The 17,091-nt window shown below is 35.0% G+C and overlaps 1 protein-coding gene across 2 annotated transcripts in view; it reads right to left on the bottom strand.

Annotated features, from left to right (window-relative positions):
- The window catches only part of EPHA3 (EPH receptor A3), a 317,639-nt gene that overhangs the window by 134,048 nt on the left and 166,500 nt on the right, over window positions 1–17,091 (bottom strand). The window lies entirely within an intron of this gene.

Here is a 17,091-nt window from a genome sequence, read left to right as displayed (position 1 = left end):
CTATTTGCCAGACATATCTTTGGAATTTTATTACTTTTCACTACAAAATTTTGTATCAATACCACAATTATTCCTACTATGCACATGAAAAATCTAAATGCCACAACACTGAGGTAGCCAGGACTTGACAGTCAGGAAAAAGCAAAACAAACGGGTTTTTGGCTCCAGAGCTTGTGCAACATATAATTGTGTTTAAAACAACTGCAAACTGGCCAAGTACTCCTTAACATTAGCAGTTGCTCATTATAATTGTTGGTAGTTTGTTTATTTGACATAAAACAATAGCATTCTAACTAAATTATCAAGGTTGTAAAAAATAGCTGGTGATTCAGTGGTGATGAACTATTGCATGATTCACCTTATTGATTCCAGAATTCACTTGAAATCAATGTATACTGATTACATATCAATAACATCTAGAATCAATTTTACTTATTTACCAAATTGCCTTATTACCCTTTGATATTGATAAATAAATAATATATACTGGCAGAATATAGTCCTGTCCAATGAAAAACCACAACATAACATCAACAACAATTTACAACATTACGGAGTTAGTTGACATGGTATTGAGTGACCAATATATTAGAAAATGCAAGTTCTGAACCACACCCTGTGACTACTTCATTGACCTTTCAAGTTTAGTTTATACACAACCGGCTGCTATCCACCTTAAAATGGCTATAGGGTACTATTCAGTTGTTTCGTGTCTATTTTCATTTTTATATTTAGCAGTTTACATTATAAAGGCATAATTTTTACTGATCTTGGCGAATTTTAGGATAGTCCAAACTGGCTTATAACTCTAACAAAGCATATGTAAACAGTTAAGGTGCAGAACAGATTTAGGAGGGGTGTGCAGAGAAATCTTCAATACCTTAGTGAGGATTGGACGGGACAATATTCTGCCAGCTCTGCTTTTAGACCAGAGATGGTCTCCCCAAGAAACTGTTGAATTGATCTGGACAATAAGATGCTGGACTCTATGCATGGTACATGCTTGCAAATTCATGACTGGATTTGAACTGTAATACTGCAAAAATGTGGAGGAATCTACCATAGAAGGAGGGCATCGGGAGGGGTTGGGGGAAACCCAGAGCCTATGAAACTGCCTCACGAAATGAAAAAATATATATATGCTAAGAATAGAAGACCTATCCAATAAAAGAGATAATGTAACAAATAAACTATATCAACAAAGTAATGAGTTAAATATTTCTACTGAAAAATCAAAATATCTTTTTGCTAATCCGTACATCATTGAAAAGATAAATCTTAAGAATACCATTTTTAAAGATTTATCAGTTTTACTGCAAAGTCAGGTATACAGAGAGAAGGAGAGACAGAAGAACATCTCCCCTCGATGATCCACTCCCCAAGCGGTCACATGGGCCAGAGCTGCGCTGATCTGTGGCCAGGAGCCAAGAATTTCTTCTGTATCTTCCACGTGTGTGCAGGATCCCAAGGCTTTCGGCCGTCTCCCACTGTTTTCCCAGGCTACAGAAACATGATTTTTAATAAACTATTTTATAGGGCCCAGCGCAATAACCTAGCAGCCAAAGTCCTCACCTTGCATGCGCCAGGATCCCATATGGGCACTGGTTCTAATACTGGAAGCCCCACTTCCCATCCAGCTCCCTGCCTGTGGGACCCTGCACCCATGTGGGAGACCAGGAAGAGGCTCCAGGCTCCTGGCTTTGGGTTGGCGTGGCTCCAGCCATTCCACCTGCTTGGGAGTGAATCATTGCAGGAAAAATCTTCCTAACTGTATCTCCTCCTTTCAGTATATCTGACTTTGCAATTAAAAGAAATGAATGTTTTTCTTTTAAAAAAGAAACTATTTAATAATTTAATAAAACAGTCTGACATCATTCTTCATATTTATGAGGGTAATTGTGATAATGTCTTTGATTTCTACTTTTTAAAATTGTATTGTACATTTTCACAATCTCTCAAATTAATAATCGTGTGGTGTAATGGTTTATTGTGCTTTTTAAAAACATATTTATTTATTTTTACTGGAAAGATTTACAAAAAGAAAGAAAGACGCAGAGAAATACTTTCCATCCACCGGTTCACTCCCTATACGGCTGCAACAGCCGGATATGGCCGATCAAAAGCCAGAAGTCTTCTTCATCTCCTTCGTGCATGCAGGGCCTCAAGGTTTTGGGCCATTTCCACTGCTTTCCCAGGCCACAGGCAGGGAGCTGGATGGGAAGTGACGCAACTGGGACCCAAACCAGCACCTATATGCGTTCCTGGCACTGCAAGGGAGAGGATTAGCAAATTAAGCTGTAGCATTGGCCCACTATTGTGGGCTTTTCTGTCACTTTCACTGTTTTCTGTCTATTTTTATATGAAGGTCTCTAAATTGAACTGCTCAAAAGGCAATACAGGTACGAGCTCATTAAAAATGGTGCTGGGAAAAGACAGAAATTGTATCACTTTCTATTGAGTACAGAGAACTTGGAGGCAAGTAAGTTTTCCATCAAAGATCAGACTTAGTCTAAAAATCCTGAATCTGAATTGATGTAACCATTTTTAGTGAGTTTTCAATTCACAAGCTTTGCAGCCTGAATGGTAAAAACCACAGGGGTGAATATTGCTTTATGGAACAAAATACCTTTTCTCTGGAGATAAACTACAGAGAAGAATAGATTGGCCCAAGGAGATCACAAGGTGTTCTCTAAAACTGTATTGAACTGTATTTAACATGGCTAATGAAAACATATTATTCTTGATCATTTAGAAATTTGGCTTATAGTACTACTGGCCTTGGATACATGTGTTATACAGTGAAACCAAAAATGCTATTATTTGAAAGCTGTCACATAGTGAACTAGAATAGCAACAGCAGCAACAGTAAAGCAGACTGCCTTAGCTGAACACAGTGTTCTGCAATTCCAGTATTTGAGACTGGCCAATAGAAGTACACAGATGTAAGCGAGGATGTGTGTGAGTGTGTGTGTGTGAGTGTGAGTGTGTATGAGAGAGATTGTGTGTGTGAGTGTGTGTGTGAGAGGGTGTGTATGTGTGTGTGTGTGTGAAAGTGTTTACACATGACAAACAGTGGCAAATACAGGACACTAATCCTAGAGCAACTCATGATTTTCAAAATAGGACCTTCCTTTCTCATACTTTCATCCATATATTTCTTCCTCTCCATGCCTCCCATTTTAAACATTATCAATGGTAATGGCTCTTTTTTTGTCATTCTCTCCTCTAACAATTGATAAAAAACATAATTAAATAAGTAAAAAATCAGAGACGACCTTCCTGAAGAAAGCAGGCTCTTCACTTAGTCTCCCTGTCAGTTGCCAAATAATGATGCAACTTAATTTTTTCCTGTTGTAAACAGTTACTAGAGTATCCTAATCACTTTCTTCCTACTTTGTTGTATTCATTTTCACCAATTTAGAAAAGTCATTTGGACAGTATCAAGGATAATTTCACAGATGCTAAATTGAACAGACTTAACTTTTTTTTCTCAACCTGTAATACATTTGATACTTTCAGTATTTTGCTCCTCTTAAAAGCTTTTATAATAGCAGCTGCTAAGACACTGTTATTATTTTGCTGTCCCTTTCAAGTAAGACTTGCCAGAATCTTCCGTTTGCTCTTCTAATGCTGTTGTTACGAAACAGATACAAAATATATTGAAAAACTAGTTAGAAAAGACCAAATGTCTTTAAATATATTCAGTTTGCTAAGTAAGATTTTTCAATTCAATAATAATTTATTTAAATAATTGATGTGATTTAATTTACAAAACATTGGGTTTTGCTTTCACTGAAGTTCTCAAGTGTCTTTACAAATGTCTCTTATTTATTCCCACAAAGCACACAACTCCACGCTCACTATCTTCAATCAACTGTAACTTAAATTGTAGTTCACATCTCCCGAGATGAGTGTTCTTTCTGTGTTCACACTCTGCAATGCACAGTACTGGAAAGCAGAAAGCCCGCTTCGGTGTAGTTTGCAAGCATTCTGTCCTCTTCGACTTATGCCTATTTATCTTCAATTATTCCAGGTATGTTTGCTAACATACTCCTCATGTCAGCATATTCAGTGGCTCACTATGTCAGGGTTGCCAATATTCGTGAATGACTGCCTGTTCCACCCACTTTCCCATTCAGTATCATCTTTCAATTCTAATAGCTACTAAAAGAAATTCAGCCAATTTAACTTGTAAGACCAACCTTACCGTAATATCAGAAATTTGACATCCATAAGCACACTCCTTTAATAACTGCATTTGTGTCCAATTTTAAACAAGCTTGTTATACGCTTAAACTCAAATTTCCATTGTCCGAAGAGGTCAAATAAGGCTACCACCTAAATAATTAAAAATAATTAATCTTTGTATTCCTTTAGGTTTCTAGTCTTCTACTACTTTCAAGGTTGGAATTTGCTTTCTTTGGTTCTTATTAAGTTTAGAAACATTTAGTCAACCCAAAACAGGTTTTGCATGCTGCCCTTCAAGTATCTTCTATTTCTTTCTTGTAAACATTCAGGACATAGTTTGCCTTTTTGTTTTCCGTAGCTGTGCTAGAACATACTATTATCTTTTCTATTTTAAGTTTGCTAATGAAAACAAGAGCTCAAGCATAGTATAAACGGAGAGAGTAGGTGTTACAAATCCATGTCATAGGCAGTGCACCAGAAAAATTAGAATTCAACTAAGTTAAAAGCAAGTCACCACTTATCCCTTATCTGAACATTTGGGGACCATTTTTGTTTCAAATTGAAGATAAAAAAAAGTAAAATACTTGCATGTATATAATGAGATATCTTAGGGATGGGTTCCAAGTTACACACGACATTAATTTACATTTCAAATATATCTAGCCTGAGGATAATTTTACCCACTATTTTTAGTGCACCTACATTTGGTATGTGGCCTATCACTCCAGGTTTTCCGTAGAATTTTCTATTTGAAGCATAAACTCTGCAATCAAATTTTTCAAGTTTATAGCATTTAGAGTTTCAGATTTTTGGATTGGAGCACTCACTTCTATTCATATCTTTTAAAATCAAATTATTGCTTCTTAAAATTTGAAATCATTATATCCTTTTTGTATAGTTACAAGAAAGTCAAAAACTTTTAATGTGAGTTTTCAATTTAGAGATTTCTTTATTCATTTCTGTCCAAAGAAATCCTGAAAGGTGCTTCATCTACAATTATATCTAGTTGGGAAAGACCAACTTTACGTTGGCAAATGTGTACCTGAGAAATAGTTGAAGACAAAGCGGTCTACTCTAGGCTTTCTGGCTAACCAAACCACAGTATGGCTCTGATCAAACAGATCCAAATCCACAGGGCTTTTCTGACTATTATTTATAATTTTCCATGAATGGATGGCTAGACTGAGATTAGGTGAGCTAGCCAGCAAAAGCCATAGAGTCTGAAAATATATCAGGCCTACACTTTGTACCATTAATTTTACTGTCATTACATAGCCCATATCTTTATTTCCCAAAGGTCTGACACAATATTCAGCTATAATTTGTCATTCAGAGCTTTAATATATTCACTAAGGACTTTGAAATACTTTGTTAAGATGGTTGAAGAAAATTAAATATTCTGAAAGCCATTTCTAATATGAATTTCTAACATGAATTCTATTCTAACCACAAGATAGTCAGTGTCATCTAATATCTTCTACTTTAGTTTTTCATGATGGTCTCAAGAGTAAATGATCTTATTCTGAGATTACTTGAGTATCTGTTCATAGCTTATAAGTAGGATAAAAGTAAAGTATCTAATAATTATTAAACAGGCTTTTAACCCAGACACTATACCAATTCTGGTGCCATGATTAGTAAGCTCTCTAGTGTTTAAAGGTTATTTTTCTGTGGCTCATGTTTAACATCTGTGGAACAGCACTGCAATGCTAACTCTCTTAAAAGATGGATGCATATATGGCTAATTATTAAATATGGAATGTTAACATTGTCTGGAACAAAGTGGGTGATCAAAAAACACTGATAATAATGATGATACAATGAAAATGATAACTGGTTTATAGATACCTCTGAGAAGGTAAGCCGCTGGATTTCATTAATGGCAAATGACAATAATAGTCCTTTCGCCTTTCATGTACCCCTCGTCTTCTGGAATACAGAGCTTTCCCTGAAAGCAACGTTCATTGCATGTAATATTTGATATGATGTTTCATTGCTAAGTTGCTACAAATTACAAGTTAAAATAGTTTGTTTTTCACAGTTTTATTTTTTGCACTGTGAACTATAGCCATTTGGCCTGATTAAATACACATAGAGAAGACTACAGTAAAATGCAAAAGAGCAGTGGTTTGAGAACAGGAAAGCCAACAACGTGATAATGAAAATGGGCACATGCTAAAGTCAGAAAAGACACAGCACAGTTTTTCTAATAATGATCATGAACTCTAATTATATATCCTAAATGACTGAATTTCAGAGGTATTGAATATATTGCAGAATAAGTTTCAGAAATCTGAAGTAACCTATTCAGATTATATAATAAGAAAAAGATAGCATTACAGAAATTTTGTCCACGATTTCTTAAACAAAAATCCAATGTTTGTTTTTCAGCCTTCCCTGATGGGTGCATAAAAGAAGCGCTCTACTTATAAACTTTAAATTCACAAGTCTTCACATTTGCATTTTTGCAACATAAATAATACCAGGTCTAAGCAGACATTTTCCTACAATCAACTAATTGATACTCTTGTCTGGTGCTGATACATAAACAGATAGAATACCTAATATCCCTAAGTAATGTGAGCATACACAAAAAGTGAATGCGCATATGATATTATTCATTCATATACAATATAGTTTTACCACTTTTCTGCTAGGATTCTCTGACCATTTCCATCCATTCAGGTCCTTAGTCTCAACTCCTACTGAATTAGAACAGAGTCAGACTCCCCAAATGGGTACATAAAAGGCTTTTGTACCTCCCTCAAAGTGAGCTAAGTATTGGGATCTCTTTCTGATCCTTTATATCAACTGGCACAAAGAGATCAGCAGAAATTGCTTTAAAGAAAACTAATATGTTATCAACAAAAACAAAAGAAACTTGAGCAGCAAAAATGTTACCATAAAGAAGGCGCTCAGTTACTGCTAAAATTTAAAAGTGCATATGAATGGTATTGATTTCAGACTACGGGCTAAGAGGATTGCTGTTTCAATGACAGGCACCAAAGCTTTTTGACTTTCAAAAATTTAAATTAAAAACCTGATGCTATGTCATCTGCAAGTATAAAGTTTGGTTTATATTACAGTAAGTACTTATTTATTTGCATAATATATTGCCCAAATAAGACAATAGGGCAAAATTGTTCCCACAGCCTAAGTCCATAGAATTTTCCTAAAAGGGTCACATTGTATTTTGTTTTTCCTCATTTCTTGAATATGAAATTTAAGAGAATACTTGCAAGATTGCCATGCTGTATTTGTTTCAGTAATCCATCCCTGCTATGATTTCCCTATGCTTCACACACCTTCCCTTGCTGAGTCATTCACAGATATATCATAATTGATAATTATCATTGAATGATAATTCAATGGCATTTTACATTCTTAGAAATTAACAATTAAAAAGATATTCCTGTTCAAGGAAATTTGTGGAAGCAATTAGGATTCTAAACTCTACATAAGTATCCTTTGCTCTTTTACACTTAATTTTCCCTTTCTACCACTTTTAACTCAACTAATATTTCATTTCTTTATTAGAGTTGACAGAACTAAAATTATTCCATAAATACAGCTGCTAAAACATAATAAATACTTATCAACGAGAAGAGATGTAGATTCTTAAATATGTAAATTGAGTTTGACTCAGTTCAAGGAATATAAAAGCTACACGTATTATTGAGGAGGACATTTATTAATCCCCTATGTGTATCCAAGCACTACTTTCTGCACTCAGATGCTCTACCACTGAGCTATACCCCCATGCCAAAGCACTAATTTCTGTTCAAAACGAGTTTGATAAATCCCTCCTCAGATGTAACAGCACACTTCACTACTGTAAAGTGAGTATCAGTTTTTTCTATCAAAAGTTTTTGTCATATGTTTTAAAACTATTGCTGCAGTTTAAAAGTAAAAAAAAATGAAAAGCCTGCACATATTTTTCCACAATGCTGCTGAAATCAAAACATATTAGAAAATTTGTTTTTATGTTGCCACAAGGAACATTTTATGAGCCTCGAGAGAAAACTACCCTCAGTGTTTTAAATCCATGACTCATTCATATATATATATATATATATATATATATATATATATATACATGTATATAATCCTTAAATGGCATTTCTTACTGGGTAACTCATTTTAGCAACCACATTAGACTCTGGAAAATTTGGATCCACTATGAAAAATAAAATTCACTGTCAAAAATAAATGTATGGCTGTTTTTTTATTATATCTAAGGGGCCATTGGTTCCTCAGAAATGCTGTGGTAACTCCATGGAAACATCTGCTACGCCACTGTGTGACCAGCTCCGCACGGTGAAGGAAGAGAAGGAACGAACAGAGATCCTAGGGATGTCTGCAGAACAGGGATGGCTCTGTGGTCAGAAACTGAGGGGAGCGCTTTGAGAGCTTTCTATTTTACAAAATGTGCTTCACCTTGCAGGATTTCCTTTATTGAAATAAATGGTAGACATCTCATGACCTAGTGTGTCTTGGAAGAAAGCAGTATGAGGCTGTGGTTAAGAACTTGAATCCTGAAGCCAGACAGTGAAGGTTGAACTCCGGCTCCAGAGCTCATTACCTGAGAGACATGGAATGGATTTCAGCAACAAAGATAATTACTGAGCACATCAAAGCAGATCATCTAAACAAAATGTTTGCATGATGTCTGGAATATAGTACATTCTGAGTAATTCTGACCTTATAGATTTTTTTCTTACTCTGCTTCTTAGTTTGTAGCTTTTTGTCTGCACATTCTATATGTGTGTGCATGTGTAACGTTAGCATATATAACATTAACTTGTGCAACATTTTATACATCTTTGCATATATTGGTAATGCCAAATTGGTCAAAAGAGCAGATTCTACAGATGGCAATTAAACTCTTATTGTAGAAAAAAGTGAATTAAAATAAATTATATTTTTATGTTAAGAAACATAAAAACACATAGGGTGTGAGACCTTGATTGGCCTATAAGGTAGAAGATTTACTGAGTAACTAGGCCATAAAGGAGATGAAGTAATCATAATTATTTAAAGTTTATATTTACTGTGACTCCGTTTTGGTAATTTTTAGCATTTAATACTTACTGTTTTTCAGCAATAAGCTTTTGATTCAATAATTAACACATTGATTGGTATCTGCATCCCATATGGGAATGAGCTCAGTTCTTAATTCCAGCTTCCTGGCAGTGTGCACACTACAGGCAACAGGCGACGGCTTAAGAATTCAGGTTCCTATCAACCACGTGATAGACCTGGGTTGAGATCCTGACTCATAGCATCTGTCTGAGTAAGATGAAAGATTTCTTTGCTTCATTTTTTTATCTTGTCTCTTTCAAATAAAAATGGGTTAAAATAATTAAGTAAATTCTGTATTTCTTCATTACAACAAAATGAAGCAATTCTGTGGCCAAGAGGAACACTGATGTATATTGATCCAGAAACATGTCACTTTGTCAGGTTGTATTAGAATGTATGTAGACAGAACTAATAGAGCGGTCATCACTTAAGTTTATCAAGATTTATCCCTAAGGTTATGTATTACTCAAATCAATTGTATTTTCATATCTCCTATGAAATGTTAGATGAATTATTGCCCACCATGTCTTGATTAGAACTGTGCGTACACAATAGAAATGACTCTAAGCAATGATAAAAATAGAGCTGACTAAAATACAACAATGTTGTTAAATTTATTATCGTAGGTATGTTTTCACTAAAAATACATTATTAAGTGTGCTAAATTACTGACTGTAGATATTTTTAAGTAAAATAAAATAATCAGTGCAGGTATCAAATGAATCCTACAATGTACAGACTCAATAATCTGTTAGCTAAGATTCAGCTGATAGGATGTGCACAAAGGATTAATAATATTTTGCACATTAGCCATGAAAACAAGAATGCTCATTGATAAATAAATGACAACTTTGTCCTTTCAAAGAACTTAAGAACACTACGCATTTAAAAAATCATTTAAGAAATGATTCACCTTGGGGCCAGCACTGTGACTGGCCAAGAAGAAACAGAGATGGGATTAGTCATTAGCCATTAGTTGTAGGAAAGAGAAGAAACACAACTTTTCACTTGCTAGATATCAGGTACAGAAGGGGTGATCCTTAAAAGAAGGGAAGTGGATCAGAGAATCCTTTCATTGGGAACTCTGACAGTTCTAAGAGCTGTCAGCTACAAGAGATCTGGCAAGTCAACCAGAGCTTGGAAAATTCTAGAGAAATCAAGTTGTCTATGGTTCTTTCAAGAGAATGCCTGAGAACAAAACTGGAGAGAAAGTGAGAACAAGAAATATTTGACAAAAGCCTGTAGCTTAACACATGTGAGAAAAATCTCATGAGGCCATGGAAGGAATGAATCAAATGTATTGAAAACTTTGAAGACATGGAAAACACGTTTTCCCACTAAGCAAATGGGGAAACCGCAACTCATGTACACTTTGTGGGGAAAACACATGAAGACATCTCAGTGTTCTTAGTCTATGTGATAAAATATGAAAAGTCTGATTCAAAGGATCAGATTGTTTCCTAATCACTCCACTGTGTCTATAAAAAGGTCAGAAATGGGGACAGTAAAAAAAATGTGGGTAGAAAAAAAAATCACAACCATTCAACTGTTAAATTTACAGTGTTTCACATCCAATGGGGAAAAAAAAGATAAACTGGTATACAGGAAAATACAAATCATATGGAAGAATAAAATCAATATAGTACAATAAACTGAGCTGTCATAACGTGTGCCTTAATAGACCAGGGCATTGCAACAGTTAATATAAATCTGACCCATATGATCAAATATTTAAATATAAATCTGCACAATGCTTTTTTTCTAAGACTAACATGCAGTTTCTAATTGTAAAAGCTACAATGTCTGATATGAAAAATGCACTAAATTGTATCAATGGCAGAAAATGCTATAAAGAAAATATTTAATGAGTTTGAATGATACCAATATAAATTATCTAGAATGGAGAACGCATAAAATGATTTATAATGAACACCAATGATTCCTCCTGGTGACCTTAATGTTCCCAATAAAAGTCTACTTACAAGGACCCAGTTCAGCAGCCTAGTGGCTCAAGTCCTCGCCGTGATCCCATATGGGCATCAGATCACGTCCCAGCTGGCTGACTTTCCAGCCTTCTCCCTGCTTGTGGCCAGGGAAGGCAGTCAAAGATAGTTCAAAGCCTTGGGACCCTGCACCCATATGGGAAACGCAGGAGAAGCTCCTGACTTCTGGTGTTGAATCGGCTCAGCTCTAGCTACTACGTCCACTTGGTGAGTGAACCAGGGGACAAAAGATCTTTTTGTATCTCCTTCTCTCTGTACATGTATCTTTCCAATAAAAATAAATAAATCTTTCAGAATTTAAAAATAGTCTACTGCCAAATGTAATCATATAATGTGTTAGAAAACGGATGATTATTACAAACAAAATTCTGAAAAAATTAGCGTTTGTAAAAAATGAACTTCTCAACCAAACATTATATCACATACTAAAGTTAACTCAAATAAATAGTAGACTTAATGCTACAATGCAAAACTATGAAATATATGTGAAACTTACAAAAGAAATTCTAGAAGAAAACCACTGTCAACTTGTGTTATAAGACATGTTATTAGTCTAAGATTGCTATAATATACAAGTTACAGATATCATTGTAGTAGGGACTAGCACGATGGCTCAACAAGCTAATCCTCTGCCTTTAAGCCCCAACATTCCGTATTGGCAACAGTTCAGGGTTGCAGCTGCTCCACTTCTAATTCAGCTCCTTTTCATGGCCTCTATAGCAGTAGAAGATGACTCAAGGTCCTGGGCCACTGAGTCCATATGAGTCCTTAAAAAGGCTCCTGGAATTTTCAGTTCTGTACATTGTGGACATTTGGAGAGTGAATCAGTGCCTGGAAGATCTCTCTCTGTCTCTCCTCTTTATATATTTCTGCCTTTCAAGTAAAAATAAAATAAATCCTCAAAAAATAATTATTTTGTATTAAAAAAAAAGACACTTTCAAATGCATGTAAATTATATGAAATTCAAGTTATATTAATAATTATTAGAGCTCATGCATTATCATTTATTCATAAATTTTGAGTCACATTGCAAGTGTACAGAAGAATACCTGGTAGTGACATGAACTGCAAACTCTAAATCACTTATTATGTGCCATTGTGTTATTTTTAAGAAAATCTTTCCTGCACCATGAGTTGGCAAATACATGAATAGAAAAAGCACAATGAATTTTTAAGAAATGGTCATTGACTTCGTTAAATATATGTTTGCAGCAGGAGAATTCATCAAATAGCTATTATTTTGATTGCCAGATTGGTTACGGCATGTTTGTTTCCCAGACAATGATGCTGCAATATACCCAGAGTGATTTTTCTTCAAGAAGTAAATTGAGAATCATAGATTATCACAAGTTTGTTGAGGAAGCAGAAATTTTCATTAATCCTGGCCAGCTGGTACATGTCGTGTAAGCCAGATCAAATTTTAGCTTCGCCTATTGGAAAATTCTGATCTTTTAAGTGACAGAGCCATAAAAATGGAGCAAATGATCCTTGCAAGTAATCTCAGGCAACATCACGCTTCAAGGTCCTCAGTTACATATTTAGTAATAACTCTCCAGTTATTAGCATTCACACTTGATATGTTACTTTATATTTGCCCTTCCCTATTGACTTTTTTTTTACAGTAGAATGCTATAAATAACTTTCATCCGCCCATTTATAATTCTGTGATCTTTTTCCAAATTAAGCAGTAATTTGTAAAAGTCTCTCTCTTTTACTTCCTGATCTATTTATGTCTCTTTCACAATGTTTAAAGAATATTTTGAAATCTAAAAATGCCACCAAGTTAATATGCTGCATATTCCCAAGTACAGAGACTCCTTTCCTCTACAGTGCAAATGATGAAGATATATATGTACAGTGACACTACTTAACCTTAAATTTCCATATACACATATATAAAATTTTATCTATAAAACCAGAACATATGAGAAGCTATGAAGAAATCTTGACCGATTCCCATAATAAATAACTGATATTAGTGCATTAGTAGCTGTGTTGACTTAATTGAATGCTTTAGTAAGGAGAGAATATAAAGGAAGTGCTTTGGTAAAATTAGGATCCAGTCTTCACTCTTTCATTAATTAGAAAACTCAAGTGATGAATCATACATCATGCCAAGAACAAGAACTACACAGAAAGGCATAGATTTATCATGTTACTGATAATAGAGTATGACAGGGAAAATAATGAAGCCCCACTTCATTCTGCTCAGTTGATCTTTGATATCATGATTCTTTATTCAAATAAATGTCATTTAAAATACATAGAAAACATAATACTCACAGCACTGCATGCAACAATATAGGACAATAGTTTTTGGTAATTCAGTTATGAAATACACCAGATAAAGCTCAGAAGCAAAATAAGCCACTAGCTAAATTCCAGCTAAAAGTTTTGTTTTTGTTTTTTTTTTAGTTTACAGCTGACCAAAACATTACATGTTACAAATGAAAAAAAAATTATCATGCAATGTTAAATCTTTGAAAATCAATGCTTAAAATTGACCAATAATTGTGATTCTTTATAAATTAGATAGCATTTTAATGCTATCTATACATGGTTGTGCTTTGCTGTGAAAATGTGTCAAAATAAAGAAAAACAGATACAAGAACTGATGAGGAGTTTTTCCTTAATGGAAGATACCTCATAATATACTATTCAATTGTTTGTAAGGGAATTTTAGGAACAGATGTCCACTCTTGCTCATCATTTCTCGGCATGTGTGAAAACATCTTGCCCTCACAAAACTCTGACGAGACCAACTCATCAATACAATTCTCGTTCTTTGATTCATTAGCGGAAAAAAAGTGGTGAAATGGTAGAATTAGTAGAAATTCCCAGAAGAAGTATTATAAGATGTGATTTTTTTCTCATTAACACTTGTGAAGTCCCTGGTTGGGTCCAACACAATGGCTCAGTAGCTAAATCTTTGCTTTGCAAGAGCCTGGCTCTTCTATGGGCACCAGTTCATATGCCAGCTGCTTCATTTCCCACACAGTCCCTGCTTGTGGCCTGGGAAAGCTGTCGAGGACAGCTCAAAGCTGTGGGATCCTGCACATGCGTGGGAGACCCAGTCAAAGCTCCAGGCTCCTGGCTTCAGATCAGTTCAGCTCCAGCCATCGTGGCTATTTGTGGAGTGAAGCAGCAGATAGCAGATCTTTTTCTGTGTAAATCTTCCTTTCTGGAGGGCTTGGGGAGGGGTGGGGAGAACCCAAGTACCTATGAAACTGTGTCACATAATACAATGTAATTAATGAATTAAAAATAATAAATAATAAAAAAATGAAAAAAAATCTTTAAAAAAAATAATAAAATTGCCTAGCTACAATGACTTTAAAAGGTGACATAAACAACAGAAAGGATTTGTTGACTAAGGAGCTGATGAACAGCCTTGCAGTTCAGATTAATTGACATTATATTTGATAAGAGTCTAGCAAGTATTCAGAGAATTGTCAATTACCATCGAGACACAGTGGGTTAAGCTACTGCCAAAGACATCATTACCCCATATGAATACCAACTCCAACTCTAGCTGTTTCATTTCCAATCAAGTTCATTGCTAGTGCACTTGAGAAAGCAGAAGGTCCAAGTGCTTGAGCCACTGCTACCCATCTGGTAGACCTGGATGGGTTTCCGGGCTCTTGCCTTGGACGTGGTTCAATATCTCCCAGCTAGTGTGGCCATTTGGGGTGTGAATCAACAGATAGACGATATTTTTGTCTCTCCCTCTCAGAAACTGCCTTTAAAATAAATAAATCCTAATATTTCAGATAGATATGTAAATAAGTTCCAAACTGAAGGCAAGACAGCACGGTTTCCTAAGAAAGCTTTCAGGCCAGTTGTTCTTTGATGCATACAACACAAAAAAACTATACTTTGGGCTGGCACCATGGCTTACTAAGGTAATCATCTGCCTGCTGCACTCCACAATTTTTGAGTCCCAGCTGCTCCACTTCAAATCCAGGTCCCTTCTGGCATCCTTCCTTGAACCCCTGCATTCACATGGGATACCCAGAAGAAGCTCTTAGCTCCTCCTTTCAGACTGACCCAAGCCTAGCCATTGCAGCCATTTGGAGATTGAAGCAGCATATGATAGAACTCTCTTCCTCCCTCCATTGCTCAGTGAATCTGACTTTTAAGTAAAAATGAATAAATATTTTACAAAGCTATAATTTACCAACACTGGTTTTACTTAGAAGTAGCTCACTAAAAATCAGCCACAAAAGAAATCACTTCTATTTCACAAGCCTGAGTGGAAACAGGAAGCATGTCACCGTGGCAAATGGTCGAACTTGGCATTTCCATATTTCGCACACATTCTCTTTCTTTGGTGCATACCTGTGTCTCAACTGTTTTGTCACTCCCTTGCATCTGTACATGCACATTCTTAATTCTTTGAGTTTTTCTAGATTAGTGGAAAATTTCAGGAAAAAAATTAAATGTTAATTTCTAACATTTGGTCTTAAAAATATTAAAACATGAATATACACTTTAACTTGTGTCTGTATACATTTATATGCACATCTATGTGTGTGTGGATTTGCATACTGCGTCTTCTATAAAGAAATGTAATAAGTTGACTTAAAGCTCTCAAATTAAAAAAAAAAGAAAACTATGCAGCACAAGCTGCCTACTCCAGGATCCCATTACAAAGGATGGATTACTTTAATATGCTTTATGTGATTTCTTTCATTTTCATAGAACACCCTCAGGAACAAAATTTCAAACCATTAGTTATTAGTACTAACATTTCGTTCAACCTTATCCCAAATCAACCAAGTATAAGGCAACTTAATTAGTATTCTGTGGTCTCACTGGGGATAAAGAATAAAAGCACTGAGTACTAGTTTATCTCTACCAACCAGGATTCTACACCATAGAGAAAATCAAATACAGTGAAGCTTAGTCAAACTCTTAACAATATGTAGATGCCACTTCCTAGCCATGTAATGAGCATGTCAACTTATCCCTTCCTTTCTCTTTATTTACAAAACACAGAGAAAATACTGCTACCTCAAAACATTGTTCTGACAATATCTGGGTTAACGTATGTGAAGATGTGGGATCTTGCCTGTCAGATATTAGGTACCATATGAACATTATGTATCATGTAATGATTGATAAGTCACTATCACTGTGTCCATAAGTAATACTTTGTTATAATTATAGATTGAATGTATCTTCCAAATCCATTACTAAGAATAGAAAATAGTTTAAAATATTATTCAGGGACATTTCTATAAATATAAAATAATATAAATATTTTCCTATTATATCACTTTAATTAGCCTGATAGTTTTCTGAAGCATAATGCCTTATTTCCTGTATTAATAAAGAAATTCCATATAATTGATGTAATCATTATGGGTTCTCTTTTGTTTAATATGCTCACTAATGGTCAAAGGCTTACAAACAGTATTTATTAGGGAAGTAATTATAGGGGCAATTAGTTGGGCTTGTCATATGAGAATATTACCAGGTAATAGCAACTGCTTTTCGTTGACATAGAAGTATTGGTTCAAATTTATATTTCCATTGGCTCTGAAAAAAACCCTGGAGTAATGAAAGCTGAAGTCTATAATGCTTTTCATCATATAATGGCTGCTGTACTTCTCCACATACAGACACTTTAAAATAGATATACAGGACACTTTATCTCCACTCAAGGATTTGAGATAAAGTCTATGAAAGTGGCTATAAATGTCAACATTATACAGCATCGTAGTCTTTTATTTGTGTCAGGAAGGCATATTACCAGTTTAAGGCTGTAATCATTCATGTCCTACCAAGCAATGGCATGACACATCCATTTAGAAG

Source organism: Ochotona princeps, chromosome 3, assembly GCF_030435755.1.
Source record: "Ochotona princeps isolate mOchPri1 chromosome 3, mOchPri1.hap1, whole genome shotgun sequence".
Lineage (NCBI taxonomy): Eukaryota > Metazoa > Chordata > Mammalia > Lagomorpha > Ochotonidae > Ochotona > Ochotona princeps.
The sequence above is the reverse complement of the archived record's forward strand: the minus strand, read 5'-3'. Positions and strand labels throughout refer to the sequence as shown.